This window comes from Dermochelys coriacea, chromosome 1, assembly GCF_009764565.3.
Source record: "Dermochelys coriacea isolate rDerCor1 chromosome 1, rDerCor1.pri.v4, whole genome shotgun sequence".
Lineage (NCBI taxonomy): Eukaryota > Metazoa > Chordata > Testudines > Dermochelyidae > Dermochelys > Dermochelys coriacea.
The window spans coordinates 40569831-40587938 of NC_050068.2; the positions used below are offsets into that span (position 1 = coordinate 40569831).

At 40.3% G+C, this 18108-nt stretch overlaps 1 protein-coding gene and 1 long non-coding RNA gene across 3 annotated transcripts in view; both read right to left on the bottom strand.

The window, feature by feature from the left end:
- MICU2 (mitochondrial calcium uptake 2) overlaps positions 1-18108 on the bottom strand; it is a 270237-nt gene that overhangs the window by 149893 nt on the left and 102236 nt on the right. The window lies entirely within an intron of this gene.
- Positions 4491-8414, bottom strand: LOC122457900. Its single transcript, XR_006277620.1, has 3 exons — positions 8234-8414; positions 6765-6766; positions 4491-5226 (listed from the first exon to the last, which is right to left on the bottom strand). It is a non-coding gene; the product is annotated as an uncharacterized LOC122457900 (long non-coding RNA).

An 18108-nucleotide genomic window follows, 5' to 3' on the forward strand; every position in this document is an offset into this window, starting at 1 on the left:
TTTCATAATCATCCTTTTCCATAAATGTGAAGAACTACATTGAAGCAGCTATTATTTTTAGGGCTAATGATTAATGGAATGTTTTAACAGAAGTTGTGAGCTTTCCGTGATTTCTTCCATCCAATCTACATCACTTCTTACTATTAATTACATTGCCAGAAAATGATTTTATTGCTGTACCTTAACATTTTGAGACTACTAAACAAAAAATTTACAGAACGGTAAATATGTTGTTGATCTATCTAGTACTGTCTTATTCTTTGACTTTTCAAAAAAGCGGGTTATTTATAAGTACTAATAAATTCATTTAAAACCTAAAAAATTAATATTAAATTGTGTTGGCCTGGTGACAAAATCAGTGGTGTGGACATGAGATACTTTTAGTGGGAGTGCCTCATGGACTGTTATTTACCTGGCAACATGCTCGGTTAGACTACACTACAGTCATGTTGTGGAGGGTAGTACTTCTAGCCTTTGAAGTTAAATGTTTTTTATCTCTACTTTTTATCCACCTTGAAATAACATCTTGTACTTTAAAAATAAATACTTTTCAGCTGATTTTTATGATCTGACTGTCATCAAACCAAGACTGCTTCTGGCAGAACAATCCACCAAGAGGGTAGAGAGGCCTGAGCCATGAGCCTGCACCTTGTCTGAAGCTAGACATAGTTTTCCCAACAACTTTGTTTCAAATAGACTGTTTGATACAGGTAAAATTAGTTCCCACTGCTATCACAGTGGTTCTCAAAACGCGAGTCCTGGTCTGCTGATATGGTCCCAGTCATGTGATACAGATTATTTTTGTGTTTCCAGCTGCTAAGTCACATTATTAGAAGATAAAAGTATATTAAAAATGGTTCTAGACATGAATGCAAATTTCATGTAAATAGATATGGTATAAAATGATTGTCTTGATGTTAACAGTTTAGGCAAAATGATTCATTGTATATTAAATTGATACTTGTTTTATTTAATGCATTTTCAAAGCAAATTTGACACAAATATTCCCCTGACTTGAACTAACTTGCATTAGACAAAACAGAGAAGGCCATGTCCAGAAATCTTATGTGATGGCAGGACGTTAAACCCATATTTGACTTTGTTTATTGCAAAGGGAATAAATTTGTAAAATTTATATGTGAAGATAGTGAGTAGGGACGGGAGAAAAATGAATTATCCTAAAAAACCCCATCTGGAACTCAAAGATGAAAGGAGAAAGTTTCAGACACAGATTCCTGAATCCTTATTTATTGTGTGTGTTATGATAGTTGTTTTAGAGGCCCCAATCCAAGATTAGGGATTTATTGTGCTAGGCATCATGCAAACAAGTAAGAGAGATAAGCCCTGCTCTAACTCACAGTGTAGGATTACGTCAAGATGAAAGAGGTAGAAGAATAGACAGAAAGGTAGGTGATGGGGGGATGAAGTAGTAGTAAAACAAGTACATTTCACATAACTGTGTGCCACCTGACTGTCAGATGGCAGCATTCCATAAGAAACATGGCAGTGTGAAATCATAAGCAGGGGAGGTGAAGAAGGACAAGGTAATGATTTTGTGAACTTTGACAAGCTATAAAAGTGGAAGTGAACACTGCAAGACAAATAAGATCTGGTGGTAGGGCAAAATAGATAAAAGCCTTAAAAGGTGAAGATACACCCTTAAACTCCAGTCTACAATTTGAGATTTTCTTTTAGTTTGTGAACAAAAAGTATAAGTTTTCTGGAAAAGACAAGGGTTTTCTCATACTCTTCATAATATAGAACCCTAATTAATAGAGAAGTTGTCTGGTGGACATATCCAGTAACATCAGCAGACCACCTCCTCTCACTTTCCAAACTGTATGGACTACTTCCCTTCCCATTAATAGTGTAACTCCTTTGTGGAAGTACAGAAATTACTTAGATGGAAAGAAAAGAGTAAAGAGCTCACTACTGCAGCAAAGAGCGTAAAAAGAGAAACAGCAGAAGGAAGAGAGGGATTCACCTCAAAAAAATGGTCAGGAGAGAGAAGAGAAAGCAGAAAGCCACCCACTTCCCTGACCCTCATAGCAGGCAAGGGAAGATGAAAGGAAGTGGAGGGGAATTAGTGTGAGATTTAACTAATTTTCTCTTGGGACCTAAGCCAAGATTTGAACTAAGGATTACAGAGGTTGTAGCAGTTCATTATCTCAAAGTCTAACTTGATCTCTTGATATATCATCTTCAGTTTGTATGTTCATGATGACTAGTGGATTTTACTAAAAAGGAGGGAGGCTATATTGAATCATAAAATCTCTAGAGAAATACGGTTTCAAATTCAATGCAATTCCATCTAAATCAAAATTACACCAAGAATGAATTTGGCCCACTCTTTCTAAAATCCCTACAAGATGCCACTATACTAAATGAAACCCAAAAAATGTTAGCATTGACTCCTATATCTTTCATGCTAATTATGGGATGTTTGGTCTTTAATTTTTTAAGACCAAAGGCACCTTACATAGGCTCAAGGCTAAAAATAGTTATACTTGAATAAAAACAGAAATTTAGTATTATATTGTAATTATCAGATGATTATATTATGTAAGCAAATCATTCACATTTTTATCGTTTTGTTTGCCTCAAATTTCTAATTTCTTGCATTATTCCCTTTATAGCCTTTAAGAAATTTAAGATAGTAAGGTCCAATCAGCCTGGGTCACTGAAATTCTTTGCCCATGAAGTAAGCTACACTTCCAACAATGTCCTGGATCACTAAGTGATACATTTTCTAAAGTGACAGGTTTCATAGCAGCAGCCGTGTTAGTCTGTATTCACAAAAAGAAAAGGAGTACTTGTGGCACCTTAGAGACTAACAAAATTATTAGAGCATAAGCTTTCGTGAGCTACAGCTCACTTCATCGGATGCATTCGATGAAGTGAGCTGTAGCTCACGAAAGCTTATGCTCTAATAAATTTGTTAGTCTCTAAGGTGCCACAAGTACTCCTTTTCTATTTTCTAAAGTGTCATAAAATATTAAAAAGTGACATGTCACACAGCTGTACATACTAATCACTACCAAATATTTTCAGAAGATGTCTTCCTTCTAAAAACATGAAATTCATACCAAAATACACAGGTTTGTAGCCTGTGTGACGGGGCAAGGCCAGATGGCTATAGAAAAGTAGTCTTTTTTTTTTTTTCCCACCAAATGCATCCGATGAAGTGAGCTGTAGCTCACGAAAGCTTATGCTCTAATAAATTTGTTAGTCTCTAAGGTGCCACAAGTATTCCTTTTCTTTTTGCGAATACAGACTAACACGGCTGCTACTCTGAAACCTGTGATTATGCAAAACATAGGATATAGTTACTGTTAATTGAATTGAATTTATGTATCTCTCTCTCCAAGGGAGTTGTAAACATACTTTCCTCAACATACCTTTCAGATTGAAATTCCAAACAACTAATGCTTCTGAAATGGCCATCCTTGAACAAAGATACTCTAAACTCTGGGTTAGTACCAAAACTGGAATGGGTAAATTGTGATTTAATTAACTCACTATCAGTGTAAATGGAAAATAGGAATGTACTATAAGAACAGATGGCATGGATTCAACGAGGATGCTAAATTCAGTGAGTATGAAGAGATAAGTTAACTATAAAATCTACATTATATTTAATCAGTTAATAAATCTGGTCCTCAAGAAAGGAACGTTTGAAGTTATAAAGCTACCCAAAATGAAACATTTTATTTTAATAGACTTCAAGTCACTTCACTAATCACTATAGGTATGAACTTTTCAGCATATGCTAATCACTGATCCGATTAGCTACAGATTTTTTATATGCAAATCTATAAAGGCAGATGGAAGACAAGCCTTAAATAAAAATGTACAGTTAAACATTTATGAAAATACTCAGACTATAATTTGATGTAAATATAACACTGCTCCCTTCACTAGATGAACAGATTCTTTTTGAAGGTTAAAACAGCATTCAGGTTAAGGGCTAAAAAATTAACAATTTATAGCACTGTGCAATACTTCTGAATAGAAAATATGTTTACCCACAAAATAAATTGCAAAAGGTGCTTAATGAGTGAATAAATTCTATGGCTTAACCAGAAGCAAAGCAAATTTTGGGACACTCCCAGATTGCATATAAATATAGCATAACAACAATATGAGACATTCAAAGTGAAATCTTTGTACTGTAGAGTTATTTGACACTAGCCTTTGGAAATTAAGACTACAACTTGTCCAATGGACCAACATGGCAAACATGTCCATTTTTCTTTATGTAGCAATACTGAGCATCTAAAAGCATTTTACACTGGTCTGGACTGGCTACAGCGTAAGTTGCAATAATTGCATAATGCAATAACATTGCAGTAAAGCAAGAGATCTAGATGAAAGTTTTCAAAATAGATAGTTTAAAAAAACTGATTTGTAATATCAGAATCTCTTTCACACGAATGAGGTGAAAAATGTATTCAATCAAGTCTACTCTACACGAGATGTACACACAATTCTTAAAGATCTACAGTAGCTTTATTTGTTAGCCAAGTAAAATTTCATGTGGCATCTTTCATCATTTAAAGCAGGTATGTAAACATCATTTTTACACAGTTAAATTAGATGCCATCTTTTATACAAGATAATATACTCCAGTCTAACAAGGAATCTGTGGCATCATTTTCACTTTTACCTTCTAGCCAAAGATGTACTCCTGTTGCCATTTGCCATTTCCATAAACTAAGTTCTATTACAACAGTCAAATTTTATATACTACACAATTTTAATATAACAATATTTGCAAAGGTCAACATGTAATTAAAAAACATATTTAAGCTGGATAATTTAAGACTGGGTCAGGCCCTCAACTGATGTAATTTGACATAGCTCTGCCAATTTACACCAACTGAGGATCTGTCATTCTACCACAATTTGTGCATCTACACAGTAAGGCACCCAATGACTTCAACAGGACTACTCAGAGTATAAAAGTAACCACATGTGTACTGTAAATCTTTGCAGGACTGGGGTCTGTGTAGAGTAATTGTTAGAAAGTGGGCCAAAACGGACCAGGATATTTCAAACAAAATTCAAAGTCAAAAGATTTTCAAATTACAATTTGGAGTTGAATCTAATAATGCAAAGAGGAAAGGATTTGTTGAAGACACATACAAAAAAGCAATTCAATAGAAAATAAATAGAATAAAAATTGGAAGTTGAGCCCAGGATGATAAATCCACAAGGTGACAAAGACTGCATTAAAAAAATAAACAAACATGTTTGAGTTTGAAACAAGGAATATACACAATTAAACAAATAGCAAATCGTGTTAACTTACAAAGTGGTCAAAAATGAAGCAGAAATACCATTAAAACCCTTTTATGTAACCTAACTCATAGCAGTAAATGCCTAACTTAATAATTAAAATGATGAAATGATAAATTTCATGATTCTAAGGAAAGGAAGGAGTGAGCAGCAGAATGACAATGGATTTCAAAAAAAGCAGACTTCTATAACTCATAGAACTGATATGTTAGATCCCAAGGGAAGAAAATCTAAGGAAAAAGGAGTTCAGGAGAACTGGCAGTTTCTAAAAGAGACAATATTAAAGCTGCAGCAGCAAGCTATCTTGATACAAAAGAAAGATACGTAGAATAGTAAGAGGCCAGCATGGCTTCATCAGGAGCTCTTTAAATGACCTGAAAATCAAAAAGGAATCCTACAAAAGGTGGAAATTGCCAAGGATAAGTACAAAAAGAGCAGCAGAAGCAGGTAGGGACAAAATAAGGCACGCCAAGGCATAAAATCAGTCACATGTAGAAATAGACATAAAAGGCAGTAAAAAGAGGCTCTATAAACATTAGGAGCAAGAGAAAGACAAAGGCAAGTGTAGGCCCTCTGTTTAGTAGGGCAGGAGAGCTAATAATGGAAAATATCAAGAAGGATGAAGTGTTAATGACTATTTACTTCAGCCTTCACTAATAAGGTAAACTGTGACCACATATCTAACATAATTAATATTATCAACAAAGGGGAAGGAACACAAGCCAGAACAGGGAATGAACAAGTTAAAGAATATTCAGCTAAGTTAGATGTATTCAAGTTGGCAGGGCCTGATGAAATGCACCCCATGCTTACCAAACAAGCTAAGGCATTCTCAAAACCATTCGTGATTATCTTTGAGAACTTAAGGGGGACACAAGGTCCAAAAGGACTGGTGGAGGGCAAACAAAGTACTCTATCTTTACAAAGAGGACCCAGGGAATTGCTGATCAGTGAGCCTAACTCTGATACTTGGAAAGATACTGTAACAAATTATTTAACAATAAATGTGTAAGCACCTAGAGGATTATAAGTAATAGCCAGCATAGATTTGTCATGAACAAATCATGGCAAACAACCTAAATTTCTTCTTTGACAAGGTTACTGGCCTAGTGAATGGGGGGTGGGGAGCTGTAGGTGTGTGATGTATCTTGATTTTCGTAAGGCTTCTGACACGGTTCCACATGATGTATTCATAAACAAACTAGGGATATGTTGTACAGATGAAATTACTATAAGGTGGATGCATAACTAGTTGAAAGACCGTACTCAGAGTAATTATCATTGGCATACTGTCAAACTGTGGAGGACAAATGCAGTGGGGTCCCACAGGGGTCAGACCCCTGGGTCTGGTAGTAGTCAATATTTTCATTAATGACTTAGATAATGGAGTGGAGAGTATGCTTCTAACATTTGTGGATGACACTTAGCTGCCAGGGGATGCTAGCACTTTGGAAGACAGTATTAACGACTCTGAAATCAACAAGATGAAATTCAATAAAGACAAATGGAAAGTGCACAGGAAAGAAAAATTAAATGCACAAATACAAAATGGGGAATAACTAGCTAGGTACTGCTGAAATACCTGATAAGTCTTCAAATATGACAGGTTTCAGAGTAGCAGCCATGTTAGTCTGTATCCGCAAAAAGAAAAGAAGTACTTGTGGCACCTTAGAGACTAGCAAATTTGTTATCTTCAGATGTTACAAGTGTTATAAAGAGGATGGTGATCAATTGTTTTCCATCTCCACAGAAGGTAATACAAGTAGTAATGACAATCTAAACAAGGGAGATTCAGATTGCATATTGGGAAACTTTCTAACTATAAGGACAGTTCTGTACTGGACTAGGCTTCCAAGGGAGGTTGTGGAATCTCTGTCATTGGAAGTTTGTAAGAACAGGTTGCACAAACATCTCAGGGGTTGCCTGGCTTGGTCCTGCTACTTAGTGCAGGGGGCTGAAATAGATGAACTCTTGAGGTCCCTCTCAGCCATACATTTCTATGATCCTATGGTTGATTAACTCTGTAGCAGACCCTTCCCACCACCAAAAAATGTGAAGAAGGCGTGCTTCCAACCATAACCTGACAGAAGAGCGATTCAAACATTATGCAGGCAAATTTCAGAGTAGCAGCCGTGTTAGTCTGTATTCGCAAAAAGAAAAGGAGTACCCGTGGCACCTTAGAGACTAACAAATTTATTAGAGCATAAGCTTTCGTGAGCTACAGCTCACTTCATCGGATGCATTTGGTGGAAAAAACAGAGGAGAGATTTATATACACACAGAGAACATGAAACAATGGGTTTATCTGTGTGTGTGTGTGTGTGTGTGTGTGTGTGTGTGTGTGTATAAATCTCTCCTCTGCTTTTTCCACCAAATGCATCCGATGAAGTGAGCTGTAGCTCACGAAAGCTTATGCTCTAATAAATTTGTTAGTCTCTAAGGTGCCACGGGTACTCCTTTTCTTTATGCAGGCAAAGTACTTATTCCATAGTCACTAACAAAAAACTTTCCCAAGGACAAATTTTCCTAATTAGCTTTGATTGACATCCACTAAGCCCCCTGCTGCTCATTTTTGTGAACATTCTAGTGAATTTTAGGATTAAATTTTTAAAAATAGCAAATGTCTTATTTTCAGGCCTCAAAAAGACCACTTTCAGGATGTATTTAAAGATTTCCTATTAGGTATCCTCCTTTGTCGTATATTACAACAGCCTGTGATGGTTCATCACCATTTTTTTTTAAATTGAATTTTTTGCATCATAAGATCAGCAAGAATCCACCAATAGGCCAAAATAAATAGTGATGGGAAAACCCCAAAGGAGAATTTGAATAAGCATCCTAAAACCTGGATGTTTGTCCAAACTTATGGACACTCCCATCAAGCCCAACAACAGTCCATCGCACAACTACCCCTGCCCTATAGAAGTCCTTCTACCTGCCATTTTCTTGTAGAGAACCTAGTAGTTAGCTACTCCCATCTGATGTACTCTCAAGATCTCTCCCTCCCAATTCCCCTTTACAGGTTTTCATCTTCCTCTGCACAACCTAAGGCTTCATCTCCTCCTGTCCCCGGATAGGAGCTAAGCTGAGATAGCTGGTCTGGTAGCTTCTTCTCTGTCGACGTTAACAAGAGAAATCGGGAACAATAGGGGAAGAATACAGGCAACCTCTGGAAGACATCTCTAGACTAGGCAGGGACTGGCCCTAGTGACAGCAACAAGAAAAAAAAAAGCTTTCCTATTTCCCTATGAAACACTGATTTCAATAAGGATAATCCAAACCCATTACCTTCAAGCCTGTTCTACATTACACTAGGAAACAATTTTACAAACTGAGATCCTGGTAGAACTATTTTACAGCTTAGCTATGCAAGAATAACTGACAGAATTTTTCTATCAAGGTCACATTTAAACAATTCTCTAAAAGGTACTAAATTCAGTGTTAATTGGATTTTTTTTTAAACAAAGGTATGTAAGCAATTTGATTTCTAAATTTACAAATATTGGACTGTTTCATATACAATTCTCTTTGCTTAGCAGTGTTCTTAAGGTTATAAAATTTGGCTATTAGTTGTCTAGTACTTAAAGGAAAACACTGACTTCGATGTTTAATACCCTTCAATCTCTGGGCAATCATCTGAAAATATAACTGATTTTTCTGAAGCGTAGTAAAATGTTTATATTACATTAAGTATTCTCAACATCTTAAAGTATACACTAAAATGTATCATAATGGATATGATAACTTATCTTGGTTCTCTTTTTGAAGCAGTGATGGTGGGAATGCATTATTAACCTTTGAAATTTGACAATTTGAATATAGATAACAGAACTTTTCTTGTGAATTCTTAAGAGACAAAATTAAGGAAGACAGACCCAACATTTGCTATAGAAACTGATACTGGAGTGGAACTAAGTCTGTATAGAAATTTTTATATATTTTTTCCACATAAAAGCCTTAATACCTAATTTTTTATCTATTTTTAAAATGAAGAAAGAAGAAGCGAAGTGTGCAGTCTTTAAAAACTACATTGTACCAAACAAGTATACTTGCATGATACAGGGGAAAATTTTCATTTTCGCCTTCTAATAGAACATGTGTCAAATTGGAGGAGGGGGTGGGGGGTTGAGAATAGTGGTACTCTTCCAAGCTACACCTAAAAGGTAAGCTACATGCACCTGACAAGCCAATTTGAGACTGAACTCATGGTAAATTGTGCAGGTGTTCAAAATATGATCACTTGCGCTCTGCTGAGCTCCACTGGGTTCTTCATAAGATTCTCTAAAACCTTAATTTCACTCTTCTCTTGTACATACTTTCATCAGCAGTGAAACAAAATGCTGACATCACTGGGCACGTGAATGAACACCTCACTGAGGTGACTGGAAGAGTTCACCCTTCCATGTGATTTATTCAGATTGTCTGCAAAAATCAAACATTGCTGCACTCCTTACATTTAGTCATAATTCCCAACATTTGAAGTGGTTAAAATGAGATAGGTGTTGCCCCCTCGAAGGTAGGAGACCCAGGGAGTTGAGTGGTGCTCTGGTGGGGGCGGGGGGGAAAGGGGAGGGAGGGACAGAGTTTGCAGAGCAAGCCTGCACTCACCCTGCCACAGTGGCTTCTGCGGCTCCTATCCTGCAGGGCTGGCTGGGTTTGGCTCTCTGCTCTGGGCGTTGTGACCTGGTTCCATGCACATGGGATTGCAGTGCCACTCAGGTTTGGCTGGTCCACCTGTGCGACTCCATGGAGAGGCGGATGGGTCAAACCTGAGTTGTGCCATAACCTGGCAGCAGTGGCCAGACCTCAATACCCAGAGCAGGAAGCCGAGCTCAGCCAGTTCTGACAGGAACCTCTTCAACCAGGTCAGGGGGCTTTGAGGGTCAAAGTGGGACAGTTCTGTGAAACCTGGGACTGTTGGGAGGTCTGCCTAGTTTGTATTTTGAAGGTTTTCTTCATAGCCAAGAGAGCTACATAATATATGTTGACAGGTTAGTCTGTATCCACAAAGAAAAGGAGGACTTGTGGCACCTTAGACTAACAAATTTGAGCATAAGCTTTCGTGAGCTACATCTCACTTCATCGGATGCATTCAGTGGAAAATACAGTGAGGAGATTTATATACACAGAACATGAAATGTATATTATAAACATACAAAGCTTTGATTCTGGAGCATAAGATGGCAGTATGAGAGAGGCGATGGCATGTTGTACCATCACATCTCTTACAACCCCCAGTTCAAAGCTCTGATTAATAGCTCATTTTAAATACTATGAAAACCTTCTTAACTAGAGCTTAGTGAATAATTGATTTTGAAGACTGCTTGTTCTGAAAACTGCCCAAAGAACTTATTTCCAACTCAAGAAGGAAAGAACAATTACTAACCTATTCTGTAGCTGTTGTTGTTCGAGATATGTTGCAATGTCCATCCCACTCTTGGTGTCTCGGCACTCAGCGCATCACTGTCAGAAACTTTTTCCTCTCACTAGTAACCCACTGGGTGACTCAAGTGCCCTCTGCTGCAGTGTGCCACTGAAAGCAGGTTTAAAGGACAGCACTACTCCTACTACACTCAGTTCCTTCTTGCCAGAACTCTGATGTAGAGTGGCAGGAAGGAGGATCATGGAATGGACACATGGAACAGATCTTGAAGAACAAGAGTAACTTGTATTTACCTTTTTTTCGTCTGAATGATTGCACATATGTATTCCACTCTTAGTGACTCACAAGCCGTGGAGCAGGAAGTGGGATTGGAATCTATCTAAATAAAAATTGGAGAACTTTCCCAACTCTATCTCCTCCTCTTGAGTCCTGAGTGACAGCAAATGTGAGGACTGAGGACCAGGTTGCCGCTCCACAAATGTCCAGAATTGGAACATGTGCTAGAAAGGCTGCTGAGGCTGGCTGCAATTTCATAGAATGAGCTGTGATTCTGCTCAGCAGGGTGACATTAACCAGGTCACAGCCATGCATAACAAGATGCTATCCAAGAAGAAACTGTCTGAGACTGATTGTCCTTTTATTGTGTATGCTACCACTATGAAAAGTTGGGAAGATGTGGTTCTGGCAAGATAGAATGCTAGAGCTCCTCTGGCATCCAAGATGTGCAAACATTCTTCTTCTCGGCTCAAATGCGGCTTCAGGTAAGTTAAATGCAGGATAAGTAAATTCGCTGTTGATATGGAAAGATGACTACACCACTTTTGGGACAAACCTTGGATGAGGACGCAGGTAAACATTGTGATTAAAAAAGATTGTATATGAAGGCTCAGACATTCAGGCACACAGTCTCCTACTCTTCTGGTCAAGGTAATGGCAACCAAAAATACCGCCTTGATTGACAGATGTAGCAGAGAGCAAGTAGGCAAAGTCTCAAACAGATGACCCATAAGTCTTGACAACAAGTTGAGATCCCAGGTGGGAACAGAGTCTTGCACCTAAGGGTACAATTTGACTAGGTCTTCCAAAAACTTTATGGACATGTCACGGGAGAAAGCAGATTGATTATCCACTTTAGGGTGGAAAACTGAAATAGTTGCCAGATGTACCTTAAAAGAACTAACAGCCAAACCTTTGCGTTTCAGGTACATTAAGTAATATAGAATGTGTTGAACCAAAGAATGGGACGGCAATACTTTGTAATGGCAAGACCAGATGGAAAAACATCTCCACTTAGAGAGCTAAGTAACCATGGTAGAAGACTATTATTTAGCAGGATGTCTTCAATCTCTTCCAAGAAGACCGCTCTCTAACATCTAGCCATGACGCATCCATGCAGTTAAACAAAGAAACTGCAAGCTCAGGTGGAGTAGGCAACAAAATGGTTACTTACCTACAACTGTTGTCCTTCAAGATGTGATGCAGATGTGTGTTCTATTTAGGTATGTGTGTGTCCCACAGCTGGAGAACTTTGCCTAGAAGTACCTATAGAAGTGGTACTCACGCCCTGTAGCCCTAGCCCCGCCCCTGGACATACAAGGGCGCACTGCACTGACTCCCTCAGTTCCTTCACACTGTTAGAAGTACAAACTTCGATGCAGAACAGACAAAGGCTGGGTTGTGGAATACAAGTCTGCATCATAATTTGAACAACAACAGTTGCAGGTAGGCAACTGTTTTTTTGGGTTTTCTTTTCTTTTCTTTTCTTTGAGCAGTTGCAGCCATGTTACCATGATTACTTAGGTGAATCATAAGCAGTACTTGTAGAGGTGGAGCTTGGAGTCTATTTAAACAAGGTCTGCAGGGTTGCCTTCCCCAAATTTGCATCTGTCCTGAGCACAGCAGTAATGCCATAGTGATTTGTAAAACTACACACACAGGGCCAAATGGCAGCCCTGCATAAGTTCAATATAGGAATGTCACTTAAAAATGCTGTCAACATTGCCTGGGCTGTCATGGAATGGGCTTACACCTTCTGAAGAGGTGTAGCCCAGACTACTTTGTGTGCAGTCATGATGCAGGAAGTTACCCACTTGGAGGTAGTTTGTGAAGACACCACTTGACATTTTATTCAGTCTCCACATGAAACAAAAACAAGATGGAGGAGTGGAATGGTTTGGTCCTATCCAGATAAAAAGCTAACCACCACTTCACATCCAGTGTGTGAAGACATAATTTCTCTGGGGTTCAATGTGGCTTAGGGAAGAACACTAGCAAATATATAGCTTGGTTAAAGTGAAACTGGGAAACCACTTTGGATAAAACCTTAAGATGTGGCTGCAGGGATACTCTTTAGAAAACTGCATGTAAGGGGGCTTTGCCCTCAAAGCCTCTAACTCACCCACCCTATTGCAGATGTTATCACCAAAAGGGAGGGAATTTTCTGCCACAGAAAGGAGCCAGAAGTTGATGCCAGAGGCGCCAACGGAAGTCCCATAAGAGATGCTAAGACGGTATTAAGGTCCCACAAAGGAATCCTCTCTTTAACCAGTGGGTGGAGACAAGTGACTCTTTCCAAGAACCTCATTGTCATGGCATTTGAAAACACTGACTTACCATGGATAGAAAGATGAAATGCCAAAATTGCCACCAGGTGGATTCTCAATGAAGTAAGTATAAGACCAGAAGACTGAAGGTTTAATAGCTACTCCAAGATGTCCTGAATACCTGCCAGCTTTGGTTTAACTCCCTGGGCTATCAACATCAAGACCCCTTTCCACCTGGCCAAAGAGGTTGCTCTGTTGGAGGGGACTTCTGGACTGCCTCCAAACATCATTCCTACTCCTCATCTAGCCACTGAGTATCCACACTGGGAGATGTAGGGAGCTAAGTGCTGGATGCAAAACCTGATTGCGATGTTGATTCAGAAAGTCAGGATGAAGAGGAAGGGATGTGGGAAGCCAAAGAGACAGCATGAGAACACAGAACCAAAAACTGTCTTGGCCATGATGGAGCAACGAGAATGAGCTTGGCATGGTCCAATTTCAACTTGAGAATGCCCTGCCGGATGATCAGAATTGGAGGAAAAGCATACAGGAGAGCCAATCCCCAGCTTGTTGAGGTAGAACATTGCTACTGTGTTGTCTGTGAGGACTAACAGGCACTTTCCCTTGATCTATCGCAGAAAAACTTGGCATGCCAACCTGACAGATTTCAATTCTCTATTGTTGATGTGTAAAGCCAAGTCCACTGTGGACCATAGACACTGAGTTCACAGAGAACCCAAATGGGCCTACCAGTCAAGGGCAGATGCGTCAGTCACTAATGTGTGTTGTTTTCAGACAGGCAAAGGAAATATCCACACATATATTGGCCAGACTTGTCCATCATTCAACAGAGGCAACGACATGAGAGGGCATCCTCACCACTGAGTCCAGATGGTGATGGCTCTGTGAGTAGAAGGTCAAAATAGCTGATCATGGTCTCCTTTTGGCCTTAAAGTCTGAGAGATTATCCCAACAATGGAAGCCATTGTCTATCAGGCAGGGATGGTCTCTCTACCAGTCTGCACTTGCTCACCAGGGACAAGAAATCCTGCCAAGAGTTCTCAGGGAGCAGCTCCTTGAACTTCTCCCTGGAGTCCCATAAATTAAAACCAAAACACCACAGCAGAGCTTACGGGTTGGCAATTGAGAGCTGCAATCCCTAGTCCAACAAAACGTTCTGCCAAACAAGTCCAGTTTTTTTGGCCTCTTGATTTGCCTCAGATGCGCTCTCTCTCATTAGCCACTGTAATGACTAGCAATCATGGAGGCAGGTAGGAGTAAAGATAGTCAGACCCTTGGGAGGGACATAGTACTTGCTCTCTGCATGTTTTGAAATGGGAGGCAACAAAGATAGGTCTGCCATAATGTCGTTAGAGGCTCTAATATTGCCTCATGGATTGGCAGTGCCATCCTAGATGGACATGCAGTTGATAAAATGTCAATCAGGCTATGAGAGGAATTAATCTCCTTGATCTGAATGCCCAAGTCTGAAGTCACCCTCTGCAACAATTCCTGATAAATCTTGTAATCATCATTAGGGAGTGAAGTTGCCTCCAAGGAGCATACCTCATCTAGGGCAGGATCTATGTGGGAAATGGCCGGTTCTGCTCTGATCCAACCTCTGAGTCCAAAGAAGAAGATTCTCCATACTCTGACCATTGAGGGGCTGCTCCAATGAATGCTGGGGACTGGTGCAGAGAAACTGGCAGCACAGGGCACTCGAGCTGCCGAACAGGTACCACTGAGGGATAAAGTTTCTTATGGCCATATGCCAGGCATACAGACATCAAGAGCCGAATGCGCATGTGCAATCAGTCAAGGGAGAACCAAAACTTCTGAAAAATGCTGATGAATTGAAAACAACAAAAAATTCATGTTGGATTAATGTTGTTTTCAACCCAAAGCAAAATGTCTAGTTTCTGCACACTTTTAAAAATAAAAACAGAAAATTAAAAGCTAGATTCACAAAAGGAGGTAGGCCTGGTTAGGGCTAACCTGGAATGTGGGAGGCCAGGGCTCCACTCCGCGCTCTGCCTGATGTGAAGCAGGAATTTGATCTTGGGTCTCCCACCTTGCATGAAAGTGCCCAAACCACTACATTATAGAGTGGTCTTGAGTAGGTCTCTCTGAATCTCTCCTATTGAAGCTGTTCCACTTGGTATAATTTTTTTTTTCATTGGACTAGAAAGAGTGAGAAAATGACTCTCTAGCTTGGTGGTTAGAGCACTCACCTGGGAGGGAGAAGACCCAAATTCACATCCCTGCTCCACATTAGACAGAGCAGGGAAAGGAATCCATGTCTCCCACATCCCAGGTAAGTGTTCTAACCACTGGGCTAAAAATTATAAAGTTGGTACCATGACCACTGTCTCTTCCTCTGCCCTGTTTTGTGAATGGCACTTAAGTCTCCCCCAAACATTTTTTTGGTTGAAACCATTCAGCAAGTGTGTGTAAAATTTCTGAATGGTTTCAGGTTGAACCAAACTGCATTTTTTGGTGAATAAATCAGACTGAAAAACTTCTAACTCTTCTTTTAACACATTTACAAACAGTAATAGAATTATTCTATATTGTAATTTCCTCTTAATATGACATCATCGTAAGCCTCTCTATGTTGATTAACATAATAAAATTTACTGGAAATGTGATGTAACAAAATAATGTAAAAGATCATTACCTAGATGTTTAAATGTCACAAGGCAAATGAAGACTGGTCTTAGGCAGGTGCATTCTATAACTATATAAGTCTCATTTCTAAAGTTGTCATTTTATAAAAAAAAATTCCTTCATGGAAGACATTTCCCTGCCTTCCTGTGCTGTCTCATGTCTGGCTCTGTAACCATTAAAAACTTTTTTAAAAGAAACAAAAGCTGAGTAGCTATTTCCCCATGTTATTTCCATTCCTCAGACGTTCTTGTCAACTGCTGGAAATGACCCACCTTGATTATCACTACTAAAGGTTTTCTTCCTCCCCCCCAACCCTTCCTGCTGGTAATAGCTCATCTTAAGTGATCACTCTCTTTACAGTGTGTATGATAACGCCTATTGTTTCATGTTCTCTGTGTATATAAATCATCTCCCCACTGTATTTTCCACTGAATGCGTCCGATGAAGTGAGCTGTAGCTCACGAAAGCTTATGCTCAAATAAATTTGTTGGTCTCTAAGGTGCCACAAGTACTCCTTTTCTTTTTGCAAATACAGACTAACATGGCTACTACTCTGAAACCTGAGTACCTATGTTATTCTGTAATAAATAAGCTTTTAACACAGAGGTAGGTAAACTACATCCCGTGAGACCGTCCTGCCCGGCCCCTGAGCTCTTGGCCCAGGAGGCCAGCCCCTCCCCCACTATCATTCCTCCCCCGCAGCCACACCACCATGCGGTGCAATACTCTAGGCGGCGGGGCTGCAGAGCCCGGTCTGACCCGGTGCTCTGTACTGTTCAGCACGGCTGCTTTTCCTGGTGCAGCTGTGCTGCCAGCCACTAATGCTCCAGGCAGTTTGGTAAGGGGGCAGAGAGCAGGGCAGGGGGTGAGATAGAGGGCAGGGGAGTTCGGGAGGTGGTCAGGAGCATGGATAGGGGTTGGGACAGTCAGAGGGCTGGGAACGGGGGTTGAATGGGGGCAGGAGTCCAGGGGGGCCAGTCAGGAAGGAGAGGAGGGGTTAGATGGGGCAGTCAGGGGATGGGGGGGTGTATAGGGCAGGGATCCCAGGGGAGGCAGTCAGGAAGGAGGGGGGGTTGAATGTGGTGGGGAGGCAGTTGGGGGCAAAGCGATCCGGGGGCAGTCAGGGAGAAGGGGTGGTTGGATGGGACAGAAGTTCTGGGGGAGCAGTCAGGAAGGAGGGGAGGTTGGATGGGGTGATGGGGGGCAGTTAGGGGCAGGGTGTCCGGGGACAGTCAGGGGACTGAGAGCAGGGGCAGGGTAGATGGGGCAGAGGTCCCCAGGGGGCCATCAGGGAACAGGGGGGTTGGATGGGGCAGGAGTCCCAGAGGGACCGTCGGGGGGGCGAGAAGTGTGGGGGTTGGATGGGGGCAGGGGCCGGGCCATGCCATGTCTGGCTGTTTGTGGAGGCACAGCCTCCCCTAACTGGCCCGCCATACAATTTCAGAAACCCAATGCGGCCCTTAGGCCAAAATGTTTGCCCGCCCCTGCTTTAACAGAAAGAAACATACACTCCAACTATTTGGTTAATGGTGTATTTGGCAAGTCAGACTTGAAATCTTTTACTCTTGGAAGGAGAAATACTATAGTAACAAATAGCTAGAGACAGAGAAGATCACATTTGTTACTCTGAAAGCATGAGTTCCATGGACATTGAACATAGGTTCTATTGAGTTTTGGATATAATTTTCTGTATATGGAGATGTTATGATGTACAAGGCATTCATTTAATTTCTCAGTACCAAAATGGTATATCAAAGTTACATAATATTTCCTATTATATTTTAGTGAGGCCAGTTTCTCTATTAAAAGAACAAAATGCTTTGATAAACCACTGGTGTATTGACTGTCAAAGGTAACCTTTACACTAATGACAGGTTTCAGAGTAGCAGCCGTGTTAGTCTGTATTCGCAAAAAGAAGAAGAGGACTTGTGGCACCTTAGAGACTAACATTTATTTGAGCATAAGCTTTCGTGAGCTACAGCTCACTTCATCAGATGCATTTGGTGGAAAATACAGTGGGGAGATTTGTATATACACACACAGAGAACATGAAACAATGGGTTTTTATCATACACACTGTAAGGAGAGTGATCACTTAAGATGAGCCATCACCAGCAGCAGGGTAGAGAAAGGAGGAAAACCTTTCATGGTGACAAGCAAGGTAGGCCATTTCCAGCAGTTAACAAGAACATCTGAGGAACAGTGGGGGGTGGGGTG